This window comes from Lissotriton vulgaris, unplaced genomic scaffold (genome assembly GCF_964263255.1).
Source record: "Lissotriton vulgaris unplaced genomic scaffold, aLisVul1.2 SCAFFOLD_1851, whole genome shotgun sequence".
Classification (NCBI taxonomy): Eukaryota; Metazoa; Chordata; class Amphibia; order Caudata; family Salamandridae; genus Lissotriton; species Lissotriton vulgaris.
Genome location: NW_028240813.1, coordinates 410061 through 432185, shown reverse-complemented (window position 1 = coordinate 432185; position 22125 = coordinate 410061). Strand labels below are relative to the sequence as shown.

General features: G+C 39.4%; 13 non-coding genes across 13 annotated transcripts; all 13 read left to right on the top strand.

Moving 5' to 3' along the window:
* The first annotated feature begins 1794 nt into the window (after positions 1 to 1794).
* TRNAP-UGG (transfer RNA proline (anticodon UGG)) lies at positions 1795 to 1866 on the top strand. Its single transcript has one exon. It is a non-coding gene; the product is annotated as a tRNA-Pro (tRNA).
* A 300-nt stretch (positions 1867 to 2166) lies between these two features.
* TRNAV-CAC (transfer RNA valine (anticodon CAC)) lies at positions 2167 to 2239 on the top strand. Its single transcript has one exon. It is a non-coding gene; the product is annotated as a tRNA-Val (tRNA).
* Positions 2240 to 4450: 2211 nt separating this feature from the next.
* Positions 4451 to 4522, top strand: TRNAP-UGG (transfer RNA proline (anticodon UGG)). Its single transcript has one exon. It is a non-coding gene; the product is annotated as a tRNA-Pro (tRNA).
* A 300-nt stretch (positions 4523 to 4822) lies between these two features.
* Positions 4823 to 4895, top strand: TRNAV-CAC (transfer RNA valine (anticodon CAC)). Its single transcript has one exon. It is a non-coding gene; the product is annotated as a tRNA-Val (tRNA).
* Positions 4896 to 7029: 2134 nt separating this feature from the next.
* Positions 7030 to 7101, top strand: TRNAP-UGG (transfer RNA proline (anticodon UGG)). The gene has a single exon. It is a non-coding gene; the product is annotated as a tRNA-Pro (tRNA).
* A 2528-nt stretch (positions 7102 to 9629) lies between these two features.
* On the top strand, positions 9630 to 9701 carry TRNAP-UGG (transfer RNA proline (anticodon UGG)). Its single transcript has one exon. It is a non-coding gene; the product is annotated as a tRNA-Pro (tRNA).
* Positions 9702 to 10001: 300 nt separating this feature from the next.
* On the top strand, positions 10002 to 10074 carry TRNAV-CAC (transfer RNA valine (anticodon CAC)). The gene has a single exon. It is a non-coding gene; the product is annotated as a tRNA-Val (tRNA).
* Positions 10075 to 12258: 2184 nt separating this feature from the next.
* On the top strand, positions 12259 to 12330 carry TRNAP-UGG (transfer RNA proline (anticodon UGG)). The gene has a single exon. It is a non-coding gene; the product is annotated as a tRNA-Pro (tRNA).
* A 2488-nt stretch (positions 12331 to 14818) lies between these two features.
* TRNAP-UGG (transfer RNA proline (anticodon UGG)) lies at positions 14819 to 14890 on the top strand. The gene has a single exon. It is a non-coding gene; the product is annotated as a tRNA-Pro (tRNA).
* Positions 14891 to 15190: 300 nt separating this feature from the next.
* Positions 15191 to 15263, top strand: TRNAV-CAC (transfer RNA valine (anticodon CAC)). The gene has a single exon. It is a non-coding gene; the product is annotated as a tRNA-Val (tRNA).
* Positions 15264 to 17450: 2187 nt separating this feature from the next.
* On the top strand, positions 17451 to 17522 carry TRNAP-UGG (transfer RNA proline (anticodon UGG)). The gene has a single exon. It is a non-coding gene; the product is annotated as a tRNA-Pro (tRNA).
* Positions 17523 to 17822: 300 nt separating this feature from the next.
* TRNAV-CAC (transfer RNA valine (anticodon CAC)) lies at positions 17823 to 17895 on the top strand. Its single transcript has one exon. It is a non-coding gene; the product is annotated as a tRNA-Val (tRNA).
* Positions 17896 to 20051: 2156 nt separating this feature from the next.
* Positions 20052 to 20123, top strand: TRNAP-UGG (transfer RNA proline (anticodon UGG)). The gene has a single exon. It is a non-coding gene; the product is annotated as a tRNA-Pro (tRNA).
* The last annotated feature ends 2002 nt before the right edge of the window (positions 20124 to 22125 follow it).

Genomic DNA, 22125 nt, shown 5'->3' with positions numbered 1-22125 from the left:
ACAGAATTGTTTATTTCTATTTGGTGGTGTATGAATGCTTGCAATAGTATGTTGATTTTTTCTAGCCTTGAATGAATAAAAGCAAATCACTCCTCTTTATGTATTTTTCTAATACATTGATATTTGCATCTCCTTTCCTAGCCTGCATTTTTCACTATCTTACAGGCTGTATATAATAAGTATCAATTCAGGGGCCCTTCTTCTACTCAATTCACAACTGTTCTATCCCGGCATTGATAAGCAATCTACATCTGCTTTTGTTGTATATTGGTTATCATGTTTACCTGACGTGTGAAAGCCCCATGTTTGACAGTGCGCGTTAATAAAGAGACCAATGATTTTTATTAAAAGTTGTCATGTGTTTTTGTTACCTTGCACCGGCCAAAAAGTGCCGGAAATGACTTCATTTGCAGTCACTTGAAAAGTAGGGATTCTCAAATAAATGGTAAGAGGTTGGAACAAATCTAAAGGAATGCATGGCATATCTATATGTATGTGTACGCAGGTATCCATATATAAAGATAGATAGATAGATAGATAGATAGATAGATAGATAGATAGATAGATAGATAGATAGATAGATAGATAGATAGATAGATAGATAGATAGATAGATAGATAGATAGATAGATAGATAGATAGATAGATAGATAGATAGATAGATAGATAGATAGATAGATATTGGGAGAGAGAGAGCGTTAATATAAACTGAGACTTTATTTTCCATCAAGCTGTCTTTCCTTTCCTTCAGGAGCAGAATGTTCTGATCATCAGCGCTCCAGAATCTAGTGCTTGGTTGGCAAGCATCACACATTGTGATGTGTTAGCTAAGAGTTCCATGTCGTTCAGACTCATATATTCCTCTGTAGTTGTACCTTGGGGATTCAACAAAATGTGGCATCATAAGCAGCATTCTACTGCCATAGACTGGGAGGAAAAAACATTTAGAATTTCACTGAAAAAGAAAAAAAGCATACTTAGGCAGAGCTTTCTGGACAGTAAGACCATTAGAGTAAGTGATGAATAAGCACTGCTTTTGTTAATTTACATAGGCAGAACAGAGACTGCTGGGAAAAGCCTGAAATTAAAGGCACAGAAAATGCCTGCTTCTGGATAGAACACTGAGAAGGGTTGAAAGTTTTTTTCTGACCCTGGCCACTCTTACAAGCAATCCTATGATAGTCAGAAGGACCCACCCTAAAAAGGAAGGGACAGCCATTTGGACCCTTTCCACCTTTTCTATATCTCGCCTGATCGAGCCTGATCGAGCGCTGATTGAGCGGATTAGCACATGTACTTCTCATTTTGGGAAGGTATTGCTTAGCTTGCTACCAGCAGCTCAGTTATGTTATGATGTTAGAGGCTTGCAAGGAATGCTCTAGTCCTGCATTAGGCAGTTTTTATTGCTACTTGCATTCAAGGGAAAGATAATTAGCCAGAATCTGTGACCCAGTTATTCAGCTTGGCATTCCGATTTGCACAAAGGGAATAAGCATTTGAGAAAAAATGCAACATGTGTTTCTTATGTTGTTATGAACAGCTTTTTATTCTTTCTCTTTAGGGTCTAGCCACTGCAGAAATAGATAAATAAGTGCTGACTTCCTGTAAGACGTGTCCAATGCTGGGACAAAATAAAAGGGGACACTTATAAATGATAGTGATATCATTTGAGAAAGGGTAAGTTGACACTGAATTTCATGTGTATTCACAGACCAAGCATGAAAAAGTCCCCAGCATGATCTTCATTGCGTGCTTAGAGCTGGTATTAGCTTTTCAGAGGTGAGGGTCTTTCGAAGGCTCGTTGGTCTAGGGGTATGATTCTCGCTTTGGGTGCGAGAGGTCCCGGGTTCAAATCCCGGACGAGCCCTTTCATTGGTGCTTTTTTAAAGTAGTATTGAATTATGCATTTCAAAGCCAATATCAATTTTCTCTTTGCAGTAGTGGATGAATATTTGCTAGAGTCTCATGCTTTTAACCTTGCCCTGCCTGAGCAAATAGGAAACATTTCTCTTTAAGCATTTTGCAAAAATGCTGAACTTGCATGGCATATACAAGCGTTCAGCTAGGGCTGTCTGGGAAGGTTGCATGAAAGAAATCTAAAACCAGAGGCCCTTGGAATAGCCTGTTTTGAGAAGTTTCATCACAGAAGAATCAACTGTAGACATCTGTTTCTGTAGTGTAGTGGTTATCACGTTTGCCTCACACGCGAAAGGTCCCCGGTTCGAAACCGGGCAGAAACAGTTGTTATATTGTCTTGGCTGCAATGTTGAGAGGTGCCGTTTTGCCATGAAATTGTCCAGGCCCTGAAGATGGTTTCATGCAGACTCGTTCCAAGAAAGTGAATTCTCTTAAAAACACTAAAGTAATTGGCATGTGGATGTATCTGTTGATTCACAGACCTCGCTTTGAAAAGAGCCCTGCATTCTGTTCATTGCTCACCTAGAACATGCATTAACTTTGGGAATTGTTGGCACCAACAGGCATCTTAGTTTAGTGGAGTGTTTCTGGTGTTTAAGTGCAGAAGCCCTGGGCTCAATTCCTCGGTGACCCTTCTCAAGGTGATGATACAAATGCATCGTCACCTTTACGTTTAATGTCAGAATTGTTTATTTCGATTTGGTGGTGTATGAATGCTTGCAATAGTATGTTGATTTTTTCTAGCCTTGAATGAATAAAAGCAAATCACTCCTCTTTATGTATTTTTCTAATACATTGATATTTGCATCTCCTTTCCTAGCCTGCATTTTTCACTATCTTACAGGCTGTATATAATAAGTATCAATTCAGGGGCCCTTCTTCTACTCAATTCACAACTGTTCTATCCCGGCATTGATAAGCAATCTACATCTGCTTCTGTTGTATATTGGTTATCATGTTTACCTGACGTGTGAAAGCCCCATGTTTGACAGTGCGCGTTAATAAAGAGACCAATGATTTTTATTAAAAGTTGTCATGTGTTTTTGTTACCTTGCACCGGCCAAAAAGTGCCGGAAATGACTTCATTTGCAGTCACTTGAAAAGTAGGGATTCTCAAATAAATGGTAAGAGGTTGGAACAAATCTAAAGGAATGCATGGCATATCTATATGTATGTGTACGCAGGTATCCATATATAAAGATAGATAGATAGATAGATAGATAGATAGATAGATAGATAGATAGATAGATAGATAGATAGATAGATAGATAGATAGATAGATAGATAGATAGATAGATAGATAGATAGATAGATAGATAGATAGATAGATAGATAGATAGATAGATAGATAGATAGATAGATAGATAGATAGATAGATAGATAGATAGATAGATAGATAGATAGATAGATAGATAGATATTGGGAGAGAGAGAGCGTTAATATAAACTGAGACTTTATTTTCCATCAAGCTGTCTTTCCTTTCCTTCAGGAGCAGAATGTTCTGATCATCAGCGCTCCAAAATCTAGTGCTTGGTTGGCAAGCATCTGATTCAACAAAATGTGGCATCATAAGCAGCATTCTACTGCCATAGACTGGGCAGAAAAAACATTTAGAATTTCACTGAAAAAGAAAAAAAGCATACTTAGGCAGAGCTTTCTGGACAGTAAGGACATTAGAGTAAGTGATGAATAAGCACTGCTTTTGTTAATTTACATAGGCAGAACAGAGACTGCTGGGAAAAGCCTGAAATTAAAGGCACAGAAAATGCCTGCTTCTGGATAGAACACTGAGAAGGGTTGAAAGTTTTTTCTCTGACCCTGGCCACTCGTACAAGCAATCCTATGATAGTCAGAAGGACCCACCCTAAAAAGGAAGGGACAGCCATTTGGACCCTTTCCACCTTTTCTATATCTCGCCTGATCAGAAGGACCCACCCTAAAAAGGAAGGGACAGCCATTTGGACCCTTTCCACCTTTTCTATATCTCGCCTGATCGAGCCTGATCGAGCGCTGATTGAGCGGATTAGCACATGTACTTCTCATTTTGGGAAGGTATTGCTTAGCTTGCTACCAGCAGCTCAGTTATGTTATGATGTTAGAGGCTTGCAAGGAATGCTTTAGTCCTGCATTAGGCAGTTTTTATTGCTACTTGCATTCAAGGGAAAGATAATTAGCCAGAATCTGTGACCCAGTTATTCAGCTTGGCATTCCGATTTGCGCAAAGGGAATAAGCATTTGAGAAAAAATGCAACATGTGTTTCTTATGTTGTTATGAACAGCTTTTTATTCTTTCTCTTTAGGGTCTAGCCACTGCAGAAATAGATAAATAAGTGCTGACTTCCTGTAAGACGTGTCCAATGCTGGGACAAAATAAAAGGGGACACTTATAAATGATAGTGATATCATTTGAGAAAGGGTAAGTTGACACTGAATTTCATGTGTATTCATAGACCAAGCATGAAAAAGTCCCCAGCATGATCTTCATTGCGTGCTTAGAGCTGGTATTAGCTTTTCAGAGGTGCGGGCCTTTCGAAGGCTCGTTGGTCTAGGGGTATGATTCTCGCTTTGGGTGCGAGAGGTCCCGGGTTCAAATCCCGGACGAGCCCTTTCATTGGTGCTTTTTTAAAGTAGTATTGAAGTATGCATTTCAAAGCCAATATCAATTTTCTCTTTGCAGTAGTGGATGAATATTTGCTAGAGTCTCATGCTTTTAACCTTGCCCTGCCTGAGCAAATAGGAAACATTTCTCTTTAAGCATTTTGCAAAAATGCTGAACTTGCATGGCATATACAAGCGTTCAGCTAGGGCTGTCTGGGAAGGTTGCATGAAAGAAATCTAAAACCAGAGGCCCTTGGAATAGCCTGTTTTGAGAAGTTTCATCACAGAAGAATCAACTGTAGACATCTGTTTCTGTAGTGTAGTGGTTATCACGTTCGCCTCACACGCGAAAGGTCCCCGGTTCGAAACCGGGCAGAAACAGTTGTTATATTGTCTTGGCTGCAATGTTGAGAGGTGCCGTTTTGCCATGAAATTGTCCAGGCCCTGAAGATGGTTTCATGCAGACTCATTCCAAGAAAGTGAATTCTCTTAAAAACACTAAAGTAATTGGCATGTGGATGTATCTGTTGATTCACAGACCTCGCTTTGAAAAGAGCCCTGCATTCTGTTCATTGCTCACCTAGAACATGCATTAACTTTGGGAATTGTTGGCACCAACAGGCATCTTAGTTTAGTGGAGTGTTTCTGGTGTTTAAGTGCAGAAGCCCTGGGCTCAATTCCTCGGTGACCCTTCTCAAGGTGATGATACAAATGCATCGTCACCTTTACGTTTAATGACAGAATTGTTTATTTCTATTTGGTGGTGTATGAATGCTTGCAATAGTATGTTGATTTTTTCTAGCCTTGAATGAATAAAAGCAAATCACTCCTCTTTATGTATTTTTCTAATACATTGATATTTGCATCTCCTTTCCTAGCCTGCATTTTTCACTATCTTACAGGCTGTATATAATAAGTATCAATTCAGGGGCCCTTCTTCTACTCAATTCACAACTGTTCTATCCCGGCATTGATAAGCAATCTACATCTGCTTCTGTTGTATATTGGTTATCATGTTTACCTGACGTGTGAAAGCCCCATGTTTGACAGTGCGCGTTAATAAAGAGACCAATGATTTTTATTAAAAGTTGTCATGTGTTTTTGTTACCTTGCACCGGCCAAAAAGTGCCGGAAATGACTTCATTTGCAGTCACTTGAAAAGTAGGGATTCTCAAATAAATGGTAAGAGGTTGGAACAAATCTAAAGGAATGCATGGCATATCTATATGTATGTGTACGCAGGTATCCATATATAAAGATAGATAGATAGATAGATAGATAGATAGATAGATAGATAGATAGATAGATAGATAGATAGATAGATAGATAGATAGATAGATAGATAGATAGATAGATAGATAGATAGATAGATAGATAGATAGATAGATAGATAGATAGATATTGGGAGAGAGAGAGCGTTAATATAAACTGAGACTTTATTTTCCATCAAGCTGTCTTTCCTTTCCTTCAGGAGCAGAATGTTCTGATCATCAGCGCTCCAGAATCTAGTGCTTGGTTGGCAAGCATCACACATTGTGATGTGTTAGCTAAGAGTTCCATGTCGTTCAGACTCATATATTCCTCTGTAGTTGTACCTTGGTGATTCAACAAAATGTGGCATCATAAGCAGCATTCTACTGCCATAGACTGGGCGGAAAAAACATTTAGAATTTCACTGAAAAAGAAAAAAAGCATACTTAGGCAGAGCTTTCTGGACAGTAAGGCCATTAGAGTAAGTGATGAATAAGCACTGCTTTTGTTAATTTACATAGGCAGAACAGAGACTGCTGGGAAAAGCCTGAAATTAAAGGCACAGAAAATGCCTGCTTCTGGATAGAACACTGAGAAGGGTTGAAAGTTTTTTTCTGACCCTGGCCACTCTTACAAGCAATCCTATGATAGTCAGAAGGACCCACCCTAAAAAGGAAGGGACAGCCATTTGGACCCTTTCCACCTTTTCTATATCTCGCCTGATCGAGCCTGATCGAGCGCTGATTGAGCGGATTAGCACATGTACTTCTCATTTTGGGAAGGTATTGCTTAGCTTGCTACCAGCAGCTCAGTTATGTTATGATGTTAGAGGCTTGCAAGGAATGCTCTAGTCCTGCATTAGGCAGTTTTTATTGCTACTTGCATTCAAGGGAAAGATAATTAGCCAGAATCTGTGACCCAGTTATTCAGCTTGGCATTCCGATTTGCACAAAGGGAATAAGCATTTGAGAAAAAATGCAACATGTGTTTCTTATGTTGTTATGAACAGCTTTTTATTCTTTCTCTTTAGGGTCTAGCCACTGCAGAAATAGATAAATAAGTGCTGACTTCCTGTAAGACGTGTCCAATGCTGGGACAAAATAAAAGGGGACACTTATAAATGATAGTGATATCATTTGAGAAAGGGTAAGTTGACACTGAATTTCATGTGTATTCACAGACCAAGCATGAAAAAGTCCCCAGCATGATCTTCATTGCGTGCTTAGAGCTGGTATTAGCTTTTCAGAGGTGAGGGTCTTTCGAAGGCTCGTTGGTCTAGGGGTATGATTCTCGCTTTGGGTGCGAGAGGTCCCGGGTTCAAATCCCGGACGAGCCCTTTCATTGGTGCTTTTTTAAAGTAGTATTGAATTATGCATTTCAAAGCCAATATCAATTTTCTCTTTGCAGTAGTGGATGAATATTTGCTAGAGTCTCATGCTTTTAACCTTGCCCTGCCTGAGCAAATAGGAAACATTTCTCTTTAAGCATTTTGCAAAAATGCTGAACTTGCATGGCATATACAAGCGTTCAGCTAGGGCTGTCTGGGAAGGTTGCATGAAAGAAATCTAAAACCAGAGGCCCTTGGAATAGCCTGTTTTGAGAAGTTTCATCACAGAAGAATCAACTGTAGACATCTGTTTCTGTAGTGTAGTGGTTATCACGTTTGCCTCACACGCGAAAGGTCCCCGGTTTGAAACCGGGCAGAAACAGTTGTTATATTGTCTTGGCTGCAATGTTGAGAGGTGCCGTTTTGCCATGAAATTGTCCAGGCCCTGAAGATGGTTTCATGCAGACTCATTCCAAGAAAGTGAATTCTCTTAAAAACACTAAAGTAATTGGCATGTGGATGTATCTGTTGATTCACAGACCTCGCTTTCATAAGAGCCCTGCATTCTGTTCATTGCTCACCTAGAACATGCATTAACTTTGGGAATTGTTGGCACCAACAGGCATCTTAGTTTAGTGGAGTGTTTCTGGTGTTTAAGTGCAGAAGCCCTGGGCTCAATTCCTCGGTGACCCTTCTCAAGGTGATGATACAAATGCATCGTCACCTTTACGTTTAATGTCAGAATTGTTTATTTCTATTTGGTGGTGTATGAATGCTTGCAATAGTATGTTGATTTTTTCTAGCCTTGAATGAATAAAAGCAAATCACTCCTCTTTATGTATTTTTCTAATACATTGATATTTGCATCTCCTTTCCTAGCCTGCATTTTTCACTATCTTACAGGCTGTATATAATAAGTATCAATTCAGGGGCCCTTCTATTACTCAATTCACAACTATTCTATCCTGGCATTGATAAGCAATCTACATCTGCTTCTGTTGTGTATTGGTTATCATGTTTACCTGACGTGTGAAAGCCCCATGTTTGACAGTGCGCGTTAATAAAGAGACCAATGATTTGTATTAAAAGTTGGCATGTGTTTTTGTTACCTTGCACCGGCCAAAAGGTGCCGGAAATGACTTCATTTGCAGTCACTTGAAAAGTAGGGATTCTCAAATAAATGGTAAGAGGTTGGAACAAATCTAAAGGAATGCATGGCATATCTATATGTATGTGTACGCAGGTATCCATATATAAAGATAGATAGATAGATAGATAGATAGATAGATAGATAGATAGATAGATAGATAGATAGATAGATAGATAGATAGATAGATAGATAGATAGATAGATAGATAGATAGATAGATAGATAGATAGATAGATAGATAGATAGATAGATAGATAGATAGATAGATAGATATTGGGAGAGAGAGAGCGTTAATATAAACTGAGACTTTATTTTCCATCAAGCTGTCTTTCCTTTCCTTCAGGAGCAGAATGTTCTGATCATCAGCGCTCCAGAATCTAGTGCTTGGTTGGCAAGCATCACACATTGTGATGTGTTAGCTAAGAGTTCCATGTCGTTCAGACTCATATATTCCTCTGTAGTTGTACCTTGGTGATTCAACAAAATGTGGCATCATAAGCAGCATTCTACTGCCATAGACTGGGCAGAAAAAACATTTAGAATTTCACTGAAAAAGAAAAAAAGCATACTTAGGCAGAGCTTTCTGGACAGTAAGGACATTAGAGTAAGTGATGAATAAGCACTGCTTTTGTTAATTTACATAGGCAGAACAGAGACTGCTGGGAAAAGCCTGAAATTAAAGGCACAGAACATGCCTGCTTCTGGATAGAACACTAAGAAGGGTTGAAAGTTTTTTCTCTGACCCTGGCCACTCTTACAAGCAATCCTATGATAGTCAGAAGGACCCACCCTAAAAAGGAAGGGACAGCCATTTGGACCCTTTCCACCTTTTCTATATCTCGCCTGATCGAGCCTGATCGAGCGCTGATTGAGCGGATTAGCACATGTACTTCTCATTTTTGGAAGGTATTGCTTAGCTTGCTACCAGCAGCTCAGTTATGTTATGATGTTAGAGGCTTGCAAGGAATGCTTTAGTCCTGCATTAGGCAGTTTTTATTGCTACTTGCATTCAAGGGAAAGATAATTAGCCAGAATCTGTGGCCCAGTTATTCAGCTTGGCATTCCGATTTGCACAAAGGGAATAAGCATTTGAGAAAAAATGCAACATGTGTTTCTTATGTTGTTATGAACAGCTTTTTATTCTTTCTCTTTAGGGTCTAGCCACTGCAGAAATAGATAAATAAGTGCTGACTTCCTGTAAGACGTGTCCAATGCTGGGACAAAATAAAAGGGGACACTTATAAATGATAGTGATATCATTTGAGAAAGGGTAAGTTGACACTGAATTTCATGTGTATTCACAGACCAAGCATGAAAAAGTCCCCAGCATGATCTTCATTGCGTGCTTAGAGCTGGTATTAGCTTTTCAGAGGTGCGGGCCTTTCGAAGGCTCGTTGGTCTAGGGGTATGATTCTCGCTTTGGGTGCGAGAGGTCCCGGGTTCAAATCCCGGATGAGCCCTTTCATTGGTGCTTTTTTAAAGTAGTATTGAAGTATGCATTTCAAAGCCAATATCAATTTTCTCTTTGCAGTAGTGGATGAATATTTGCTAGAGTCTCATGCTTTTAACCTTGCCCTGCCTGAGCAAATAGGAAACATTTCTCTTTAAGCATTTTGCAAAAATGCTGAACTTGCATGGCATATACAAGCGTTCAGCTAGGGCTGTCTGGGAAGGTTGCATGAAAGAAATCTAAAACCAGAGGCCCTTGGAATAGCCTGTTTTGAGAAGTTTCATCACAGAAGAATCAACTGTAGACATCTGTTTCTGTAGTGTAGTGGTTATCATGTTTGCCTCACACGCGAAAGGTCCCCGGTTCGAAACCGGGCAGAAACAGTTGTTATATTGTCTTGGCTGCAATGTTGAGAGGTGCCGTTTTGCCATGAAATTGTCCAGGCCCTGAAGATGGTTTCATGCAGACTCGTTCCAAGAAAGTGAATTCTCTTAAAAACACTAAAGTAATTGGCATGTGGATGTATCTGTTGATTCACAGACCTCGCTTTGAAAAGAGCCCTGCATTCTGTTCATTGCTCACCTAGAACATGCATTAACTTTGGGAATTGTTGGCACCAACAGGCATCTTAGTTTAGTGGAGTGTTTCTGGTGTTTAAGTGCAGAAGCCCTGGGCTCAATTCCTCGGTGACCCTTCTCAAGGTGATGATACAAATGCATCGTCACCTTTACGTTTAATGACAGAATTGTTTATTTCTATTTGGTGGTGTATGAATGCTTGCAATAGTATGTTGATTTAGTATGTTGATTTTTTCTAGCCTTGAATGAATAAAAGCAAATCACTCCTCTTTATGTATTTTTCTAATACATTGATATTTGCATCTCCTTTCCTAGCCTGCATTTTTCACTATCTTACAGGCTGTATATAATAAGTATCAATTCAGGGGCCCTTCTTCTACTCAATTCACAACTGTTCTATCCCGGCATTGATAAGCAATCTACATCTGCTTTTGTTGTATATTGGTTATCATGTTTACCTGACGTGTGAAAGCCCCATGTTTGACAGTGCGCGTTAATAAAGAGACCAATGATTTTTATTAAAAGTTGTCATGTGTTTTTGTTACCTTGCACCGGCCAAAAAGTGCCGGAAATGACTTCATTTGCAGTCACTTGAAAAGTAGGGATTCTCAAATAAATGGTAAGAGGTTGGAACAAATCTAAAGGAATGCATGGCATATCTATATGTATGTGTACGCAGGTATCCATATATAAGATAGATAGATAGATAGATAGATAGATAGATAGATAGATAGATAGATAGATAGATAGATAGATAGATAGATAGATAGATAGATAGATAGATAGATAGATAGATAGATAGATAGATAGATAGATAGATAGATAGATAGATAGATAGATAGATAGATAGATAGATAGATAGATAGATAGATAGATAGATAGATAGATATTGGGAGAGAGAGAGCGTTAATATAAACTGAGACTTTATTTTCCATCAAGCTGTCTTTCCTTTCCTTCAGGAGCAGAATGTTCTGATCATCAGCGCTCCAGAATCTAGTGCTTGGTTGGCAAGCATCACACATTGTGATGTGTTAGCTAAGAGTTCCATGTCGTTCAGACTCATATATTCCTCTGTAGTTGTACCTTGGGGATTCAACAAAATGTGGCATCATAAGCAGCATTCTACTGCCATAGACTGGGAGGAAAAAACATTTAGAATTTCAGTGAAAAAGAAAAAAAGCATACTTAGGCAGAGCTTTCTGGACAGTAAGACCATTAGAGTAAGTGATGAATAAGCACTGCTTTTGTTAATTTACATAGGCAGAACAGAGACTGCTGGGAAAAGCCTGAAATTAAAGGCACAGAAAATGCCTGCTTCTGGATAGAACACTGAGAAGGGTTGAAAGTTTTTTTCTGACCCTGGCCACTCTTACAAGCAATCCTATGATAGTCAGAAGGACCCACCCTAAAAAGGAAGGGACAGCCATTTGGACCCTTTCCACCTTTTCTATATCTCGCCTGATCGAGCCTGATCGAGCGCTGATTGAGCGGATTAGCACATGTACTTCTCATTTTGGGAAGGTATTGCTTAGCTTGCTACCAGCAGCTCAGTTATGTTATGATGTTAGAGGCTTGCAAGGAATGCTCTAGTCCTGCATTAGGCAGTTTTTATTGCTACTTGCATTCAAGGGAAAGATAATTAGCCAGAATCTGTGACCCAGTTATTCAGCTTGGCATTCCGATTTGCACAAAGGGAATAAGCATTTGAGAAAAAATGCAACATGTGTTTCTTATGTTGTTATGAACAGCTTTTTATTCTTTCTCTTTAGGGTCTAGCCACTGCAGAAATAGATAAATAAGTGCTGACTTCCTGTAAGACGTGTCCAATGCTGGGACAAAATAAAAGGGGACACTTATAAATGATAGTGATATCATTTGAGAAAGGGTAAGTTGACACTGAATTTCATGTGTATTCACAGACCAAGCATGAAAAAGTCCCCAGCATGATCTTCATTGCTATTAGCTTTTCAGAGGTGAGGGTCTTTCGAAGGCTCGTTGGTCTAGGGGTATGATTCTCGCTTTGGGTGCGAGAGGTCCCGGGTTCAAATCCCGGACGAGCCCTTTCATTGGTGCTTTTTTAAAGTAGTATTGAATTATGCATTTCAAAGCCAATATCAATTTTCTCTTTGCAGTAGTGGATGAATATTTGCTAGAGTCTCATGCTTTTAACCTTGCCCTGCCTGAGCAAATAGGAAACATTTCTCTTTAAGCATTTTGCAAAAATGCTGAACTTGCATGGCATATACAAGCGTTCAGCTAGGGCTGTCTGGGAAGGTTGCATGAAAGAAATCTAAAACCAGAGGCCCTTGGAATAGCCTGTTTTGAGAAGTTTCATCACAGAAGAATCAACTGTAGACATCTGTTTCTGTAGTGTAGTGGTTATCACGTTTGCCTCACACGCGAAAGGTCCCCGGTTTGAAACCGGGCAGAAACAGTTGTTATATTGTCTTGGCTGCAATGTTGAGAGGTGCCGTTTTGCCATGAAATTGTCCAGGCCCTGAAGATGGTTTCATGCAGACTCATTCCAAGAAAGTGAATTCTCTTAAAAACACTAAAGTAATTGGCATGTGGATGTATCTGTTGATTCACAGACCTCGCTTTCATAAGAGCCCTGCATTCTGTTCATTGCTCACCTAGAACATGCATTAACTTTGGGAATTGTTGGCACCAACAGGCATCTTAGTTTAGTGGAGTGTTTCTGGTGTTTAAGTGCAGAAGCCCTGGGCTCAATTCCTCGGTGACCCTTCTCAAGGTGATGATACAAATGCATCGTCACCTTTACGTTTAATGTCAGAATTGTTTATTTCTATTTGGTGGTGTATGAATGCTTGCAATAGTATGTTGATTTTTTCTAGCCTTGAATGAATAAAAGCAAATCACTCCTCTTTATGTATTTTTCTAATACATTGATATTTGCATCTCCTTTCCTAGCCTGCATTTTTCACTATCTTACAGGCTGTATATAATAAGTATCAATTCAGGGGCCCTTCTATTACTCAATTCACAACTATTCTATCCTGGCATTGATAAGCAATCTACATCTGCTTCTGTTGTGTATTGGTTATCATGTTTACCTGACGTGTGAAAGCCCCATGTTTGACAGTGCGCGTTAATAAAGAGACCAATGATTTGTATTAAAAGTTGGCATGTGTTTTTGTTACCTTGCACCGGCCAAAAGGTGCCGGAAATGACTTCATTTGCAGTCACTTGAAAAGTAGGGATTCTCAAATAAATGGTAAGAGGTTGGAACAAATCTAAAGGAATGCATGGCATATCTATATGTATGTGTACGCAGGTATCCATATATAAAGATAGATAGATAGATAGATAGATAGATAGATAGATAGATAGATAGATAGATAGATAGATAGATAGATAGATAGATAGATAGATAGATAGATAGATAGATAGATAGATAGATAGATAGATAGATATTGGGAGAGAGAGAGCGTTAATATAAACTGAGACTTTATTTTCCATCAAGCTGTCTTTCCTTTCCTTCAGGAGCAGAATGTTCTGATCATCAGCGCTCCAGAATCTAGTGCTTGGTTGGCAAGCATCACACATTGTGATGTGTTAGCTAAGAGTTCCATGTCGTTCAGACTCATATATTCCTCTGTAGTTGTACCTTGGTGATTCAACAAAATGTGGCATCATAAGCAGCATTCTACTGCCATAGACTGGGCAGAAAAAACATTTAGAATTTCACTGAAAAAGAAAAAAAGCATACTTAGGCAGAGCTTTCTGGACAGTAAGGACATTAGAGTAAGTGATGAATAAGCACTGCTTTTGTTAATTTACATAGGCAGAACAGAGACTGCTGGGAAAAGCCTGAAATTAAAGGCACAGAACATGCCTGCTTCTGGATAGAACACTAAGAAGGGTTGAAAGTTTTTTCTCTGACCCTGGCCACTCTTACAAGCAATCCTATGATAGTCAGAAGGACCCACCCTAAAAAGGAAGGGACAGCCATTTGGACCCTTTCCACCTTTTCTATATCTCGCCTGATCGAGCCTGATCGAGCGCTGATTGAGCGGATTAGCACATGTACTTCTCATTTTTGGAAGGTATTGCTTAGCTTGCTACCAGCAGCTCAGTTATGTTATGATGTTAGAGGCTTGCAAGGAATGCTTTAGTCCTGCATTAGGCAGTTTTTATTGCTACTTGCATTCAAGGGAAAGATAATTAGCCAGAATCTGTGGCCCAGTTATTCAGCTTGGCATTCCGATTTGCACAAAGGGAATAAGCATTTGAGAAAAAATGCAACATGTGTTTCTTATGTTGTTATGAACAGCTTTTTATTCTTTCTCTTTAGGGTCTAGCCACTGCAGAAATAGATAAATAAGTGCTGACTTCCTGTAAGACGTGTCCAATGCTGGGACAAAATAAAAGGGGACACTTATAAATGATAGTGATATCATTTGAGAAAGGGTAAGTTGACACTGAATTTCATGTGTATTCACAGACCAAGCATGAAAAAGTCCCCAGCATGATCTTCATTGCGTGCTTAGAGCTGGTATTAGCTTTTCAGAGGTGAGGGTCTTTCGAAGGCTCGTTGGTCTAGGGGTATGATTCTCGCTTTGGGTGCGAGAGGTCCCGGGTTCAAATCCCGGACGAGCCCTTTCATTGGTGCTTTTTTAAAGTAGTATTGAATTATGCATTTCAAAGCCAATATCAATTTTCTCTTTGCAGTAGTGGATGAATATTTGCTAGAGTCTCATGCTTTTAACCTTGCCCTGCCTGAGCAAATAGGAAACATTTCTCTTTAAGCATTTTGCAAAAATGCTGAACTTGCATGGCATATACAAGCGTTCAGCTAGGGCTGTCTGGGAAGGTTGCATGAAAGAAATCTAAAACCAGAGGCCCTTGGAATAGCCTGTTTTGAGAAGTTTCATCACAGAAGAATCAACTGTAGACATCTGTTTCTGTAGTGTAGTGGTTATCACGTTTGCCTCACACGCGAAAGGTCCCCGGTTCGAAACCGGGCAGAAACAGTTGTTATATTGTCTTGGCTGCAATGTTGAGAGGTGCCGTTTTGCCATGAAATTGTCCAGGCCCTGAAGATGGTTTCATGCAGACTCGTTCCAAGAAAGTGAATTCTCTTAAAAACACTAAAGTAATTGGCATGTGGATGTATCTGTTGATTCACAGACCTCGCTTTGAAAAGAGCCCTGCATTCTGTTCATTGCTCACCTAGAACATGCATTAACTTTGGGAATTGTTGGCACCAACAGGCATCTTAGTTTAGTGGAGTGTTTCTGGTGTTTAAGTGCAGAAGCCCTGGGCTCAATTCCTCGGTGACCCTTCTCAAGGTGATGATACAAATGCATCGTCACCTTTACGTTTAATGTCAGAATTGTTTATTTCGATTTGGTGGTGTATGAATGCTTGCAATAGTATGTTGATTTTTTCTAGCCTTGAATGAATAAAAGCAAATCACTCCTCTTTATGTATTTTTCTAATACATTGATATTTGCATCTCCTTTCCTAGCCTGCATTTTTCACTATCTTACAGGCTGTATATAATAAGTATCAATTCAGGGGCCCTTCTTCTACTCAATTCACAACTGTTCTATCCCGGCATTGATAAGCAATCTACATCTGCTTCTGTTGTATATTGGTTATCATGTTTACCTGACGTGTGAAAGCCCCATGTTTGACAGTGCGCGTTAATAAAGAGACCAATGATTTTTATTAAAAGTTGTCATGTGTTTTTGTTACCTTGCACCGGCCAAAAAGTGCCGGAAATGACTTCATTTGCAGTCACTTGAAAAGTAGGGATTCTCAAATAAATGGTAAGAGGTTGGAACAAATCTAAAGGAATGCATGGCATATCTATATGTATGTGTACGCAGGTATCCATATATAAAGATAGATAGATAGATAGATAGATAGATAGATAGATAGATAGATAGATAGATAGATAGATAGATAGATAGATAGATAGATAGATAGATAGATAGATAGATAGATAGATAGATAGATAGATAGATAGATAGATAGATAGATAGATAGATAGATAGATAGATAGATAGATAGATAGATAGATAGATAGATAGATAGATATTGGGAGAGAGAGAGCGTTAATATAAACTGAGACTTTATTTTCCATCAAGCTGTCTTTCCTTTCCTTCAGGAGCAGAATGTTCTGATCATCAGCGCTCCAAAATCTAGTGCTTGGTTGGCAAGCATCACACATTGTGATGTGTTAGCTAAGAGTTCCATGTCGTTCAGACTCATATATTCACCTGTAGTTGTACCTTGGTGATTCAACAAAATGTGGCATCATAAGCAGCATTCTACTGCCATAGACTGGGCAGAAAAAACATTTAGAATTTCACTGAAAAAGAAAAAAAGCATACTTAGGCAGAGCTTTCTGGACAGTAAGGACATTAGAGTAAGTGATGAATAAGCACTGCTTTTGTTAATTTACATAGGCAGAACAGAGACTGCTGGGAAAAGCCTGAAATTAAAGGCACAGAAAATGCCTGCTTCTGGATAGAACACTGAGAAGGGTTGAAAGTTTTTTCTCTGACCCTGGCCACTCGTACAAGCAATCCTATGATAGTCAGAAGGACCCACCCTAAAAAGGAAGGGACAGCCATTTGGACCCTTTCCACCTTTTCTATATCTCGCCTGATCGAGCCTGATCGAGCGCTGATTGAGCGGATTAGCACATGTACTTCTCATTTTGGGAAGGTATTGCTTAGCTTGCTACCAGCAGCTCAGTTATGTTATGATGTTAGAGGCTTGCAAGGAATGCTTTAGTCCTGCATTAGGCAGTTTTTATTGCTACTTGCATTCAAGGGAAAGATAATTAGCCAGAATCTGTGACCCAGTTATTCAGCTTGGCATTCCGATTTGCGCAAAGGGAATAAGCATTTGAGAAAAAATGCAACATGTGTTTCTTATGTTGTTATGAACAGCTTTTTATTCTTTCTCTTTAGGGTCTAGCCACTGCAGAAATAGATAAATAAGTGCTGACTTCCTGTAAGACGTGTCCAATGCTGGGACAAAATAAAAGGGGACACTTATAAATGATAGTGATATCATTTGAGAAAGGGTAAGTTGACACTGAATTTCATGTGTATTCATAGACCAAGCATGAAAAAGTCCCCAGCATGATCTTCATTGCGTGCTTAGAGCTGGTATTAGCTTTTCAGAGGTGCGGGCCTTTCGAAGGCTCGTTGGTCTAGGGGTATGATTCTCGCTTTGGGTGCGAGAGGTCCCGGGTTCAAATCCCGGACGAGCCCTTTCATTGGTGCTTTTTTAAAGTAGTATTGAAGTATGCATTTCAAAGCCAATATCAATTTTCTCTTTGCAGTAGTGGATGAATATTTGCTAGAGTCTCATGCTTTTAACCTTGCCCTGCCTGAGCAAATAGGAAACATTTCTCTTTAAGCATTTTGCAAAAATGCTGAACTTGCATGGCATATACAAGCGTTCAGCTAGGGCTGTCTGGGAAGGTTGCATGAAAGAAATCTAAAACCAGAGGCCCTTGGAATAGCCTGTTTTGAGAAGTTTCATCACAGAAGAATCAACTGTAGACATCTGTTTCTGTAGTGTAGTGGTTATCACGTTCGCCTCACACGCGAAAGGTCCCCGGTTCGAAACCGGGCAGAAACAGTTGTTATATTGTCTTGGCTGCAATGTTGAGAGGTGCCGTTTTGCCATGAAATTGTCCAGGCCCTGAAGATGGTTTCATGCAGACTCATTCCAAGAAAGTGAATTCTCTTAAAAACACTAAAGTAATTGGCATGTGGATGTATCTGTTGATTCACAGACCTCGCTTTGAAAAGAGCCCTGCATTCTGTTCATTGCTCACCTAGAACATGCATTAACTTTGGGAATTGTTGGCACCAACAGGCATCTTAGTTTAGTGGAGTGTTTCTGGTGTTTAAGTGCAGAAGCCCTGGGCTCAATTCCTCGGTGACCCTTCTCAAGGTGATGATACAAATGCATCGTCACCTTTACGTTTAATGACAGAATTGTTTATTTCTATTTGGTGGTGTATGAATGCTTGCAATAGTATGTTGATTTTTTCTAGCCTTGAATGAATAAAAGCAAATCACTCCTCTTTATGTATTTTTCTAATACATTGATATTTGCATCTCCTTTCCTAGCCTGCATTTTTCACTATCTTACAGGCTGTATATAATAAGTATCAATTCAGGGGCCCTTCTTCTACTCAATTCACAACTGTTCTATCCCGGCATTGATAAGCAATCTACATCTGCTTCTGTTGTATATTGGTTATCATGTTTACCTGACGTTTGAAAGCCCCATGTTTGACAGTGCGCGTTAATAAAGAGACCAATGATTTTTATTAAAAGTTGTCATGTGTTTTTGTTACCTTGCACCGGCCAAAAAGTGCCGGAAATGACTTCATTTGCAGTCACTTGAAAAGTAGGGATTCTCAAATAAATGGTAAGAGGTTGGAACAAATCTAAAGGAATGCATGGCATATCTATATGTATGTGTACGCAGGTATCCATATATAGATAGATAGATAGATAGATAGATAGATAGATAGATAGATAGATAGATAGATAGATAGATAGATAGATAGATAGATAGATAGATAGATAGATAGATAGATAGATAGATAGATAGATAGATAGATAGATAGATAGATAGATAGATAGATAGATAGATAGATAGATAGATATTGGGAGAGAGAGAGCGTTAATATAAACTGAGACTTTATTTTCCATCAAGCTGTCTTTCCTTTCCTTCAGGAGCAGAATGTTCTGATCATCAGCGCTCCAGAATCTAGTGCTTGGTTGGCAAGCATCACACATTGTGATGTGTTAGCTAAGAGTTCCATGTCGTTCAGACTCATATATTCCTCTGTAGTTGTACCTTGGTGATTCAACAAAATGTGGCATCATAAGCAGCATTCTACTGCCATAGACTGGGCGGAAAAAACATTTAGAATTTCACTGAAAAAGAAAAAAAGCATACTTAGGCAGAGCTTTCTGGACAGTAAGGCCATTAGAGTAAGTGATGAATAAGCACTGCTTTTGTTAATTTACATAGGCAGAACAGAGACTGCTGGGAAAAGCCTGAAATTAAAGGCACAGAAAATGCCTGCTTCTGGATAGAACACTGAGAAGGGTTGAAAGTTTTTTTCTGACCCTGGCCACTCTTACAAGCAATCCTATGATAGTCAGAAGGACCCACCCTAAAAAGGAAGGGACAGCCATTTGGACCCTTTCCACCTTTTCTATATCTCGCCTGATCGAGCCTGATCGAGCGCTGATTGAGCGGATTAGCACATGTACTTCTCATTTTGGGAAGGTATTGCTTAGCTTGCTACCAGCAGCTCAGTTATGTTATGATGTTAGAGGCTTGCAAGGAATGCTCTAGTCCTGCATTAGGCAGTTTTTATTGCTACTTGCATTCAAGGGAAAGATAATTAGCCAGAATCTGTGACCCAGTTATTCAGCTTGGCATTCCGATTTGCACAAAGGGAATAAGCATTTGAGAAAAAATGCAACATGTGTTTCTTATGTTGTTATGAACAGCTTTTTATTCTTTCTCTTTAGGGTCTAGCCACTGCAGAAATAGATAAATAAGTGCTGACTTCCTGTAAGACGTGTCCAATGCTGGGACAAAATAAAAGGGGACACTTATAAATGATAGTGATATCATTTGAGAAAGGGTAAGTTGACACTGAATTTCATGTGTATTCACAGACCAAGCATGAAAAAGTCCCCAGCATGATCTTCATTGCGTGCTTAGAGCTGGTATTAGCTTTTCAGAGGTGAGGGTCTTTCGAAGGCTCGTTGGTCTAGGGGTATGATTCTCGCTTTGGGTGCGAGAGGTCCCGGGTTCAAATCCCGGACGAGCCCTTTCATTGGTGCTTTTTTAAAGTAGTATTGAATTATGCATTTCAAAGCCAATATCAATTTTCTCTTTGCAGTAGTGGATGAATATTTGCTAGAGTCTCATGCTTTTAACCTTGCCCTGCCTGAGCAAATAGGAAACATTTCTCTTTAAGCATTTTGCAAAAATGCTGAACTTGCATGGCATATACAAGCGTTCAGCTAGGGCTGTCTGGGAAGGTTGCATGAAAGAAATCTAAAACCAGAGGCCCTTGGAATAGCCTGTTTTGAGAAGTTTCATCACAGAAGAATCAACTGTAGACATCTGTTTCTGTAGTGTAGTGGTTATCACGTTTGCCTCACACGCGAAAGGTCCCCGGTTTGAAACCGGGCAGAAACAGTTGTTATATTGTCTTGGCTGCAATGTTGAGAGGTGCCGTTTTGCCATGAAATTGTCCAGGCCCTGAAGATGGTTTCATGCAGACTCATTCCAAGAAAGTGAATTCTCTTAAAAACACTAAAGTAATTGGCATGTGGATGTATCTGTTGATTCACAGACCTCGCTTTCATAAGAGCCCTGCATTCTGTTCATTGCTCACCTAGAACATGCATTAACTTTGGGAATTGTTGGCACCAACAGGCATCTTAGTTTAGTGGAGTGTTTCTGGTGTTTAAGTGCAGAAGCCCTGGGCTCAATTCCTCGGTGACCCTTCTCAAGGTGATGATACAAATGCATCGTCACCTTTACGTTTAATGTCAGAATTGTTTATTTCTATTTGGTGGTGTATGAATGCTTGCAATAGTATGTTGATTTTTTCTAGCCTTGAATGAATAAAAGCAAATCACTCCTCTTTATGTATTTTTCTAATACATTGATATTTGCATCTCCTTTCCTAGCCTGCATTTTTCACTATCTTACAGGCTGTATATAATAAGTATCAATTCAGGGGCCCTTCTATTACTCAATTCACAACTATTCTATCCTGGCATTGATAAGCAATCTACATCTGCTTCTGTTGTGTATTGGTTATCATGTTTACCTGACGTGTGAAAGCCCCATGTTTGACAGTGCGCGTTAATAAAGAGACCAATGATTTGTATTAAAAGTTGGCATGTGTTTTTGTTACCTTGCACCGGCCAAAAGGTGCCGGAAATGACTTCATTTGCAGTCACTTGAAAAGTAGGGATTCTCAAATAAATGGTAAGAGGTTGGAACAAATCTAAAGGAATGCATGGCATATCTATATGTATGTGTACGCAGGTATCCATATATAAAGATAGATAGATAGATAGATAGATAGATAGATAGATAGATAGATAGATAGATAGATAGATAGATAGATAGATAGATAGATAGATAGATAGATAGATAGATAGATAGATAGATAGATAGATAGATAGATAGATAGATAGATAGATAGATAGATAGATAGATAGATATTGGGAGAGAGAGAGCGTTAATATAAACTGAGACTTTATTTTCCATCAGCTGTCTTTCCTTTCCTTCAGGAGCAGAATGTTCTGATCATCAGCGCTCCAGAATCTAGTGCTTGGTTGGCAAGCATCACACATTGTGATGTGTTAGCTAAGAGTTCCATGTCGTTCAGACTCATATATTCCTCTGTAGTTGTACCTTGGTGATTCAACAAAATGTGGCATCATAAGCAGCATTCTACTGCCATAGACTGGGCAGAAAAAACATTTAGAATTTCACTGAAAAAGAAAAAAAGCATACTTAGGCAGAGCTTTCTGGACAGTAAGGACATTAGAGTAAGTGATGAATAAGCACTGCTTTTGTTAATTTACATAGGCAGAACAGAGACTGCTGGGAAAAGCCTGAAATTAAAGGCACAGAACATGCCTGCTTCTGGATAGAACACTAAGAAGGGTTGAAAGTTTTTTCTCTGACCCTGGCCACTCTTACAAGCAATCCTATGATAGTCAGAAGGACCCACCCTAAAAAGGAAGGGACAGCCATTTGGACCCTTTCCACCTTTTCTATATCTCGCCTGATCGAGCCTGATCGAGC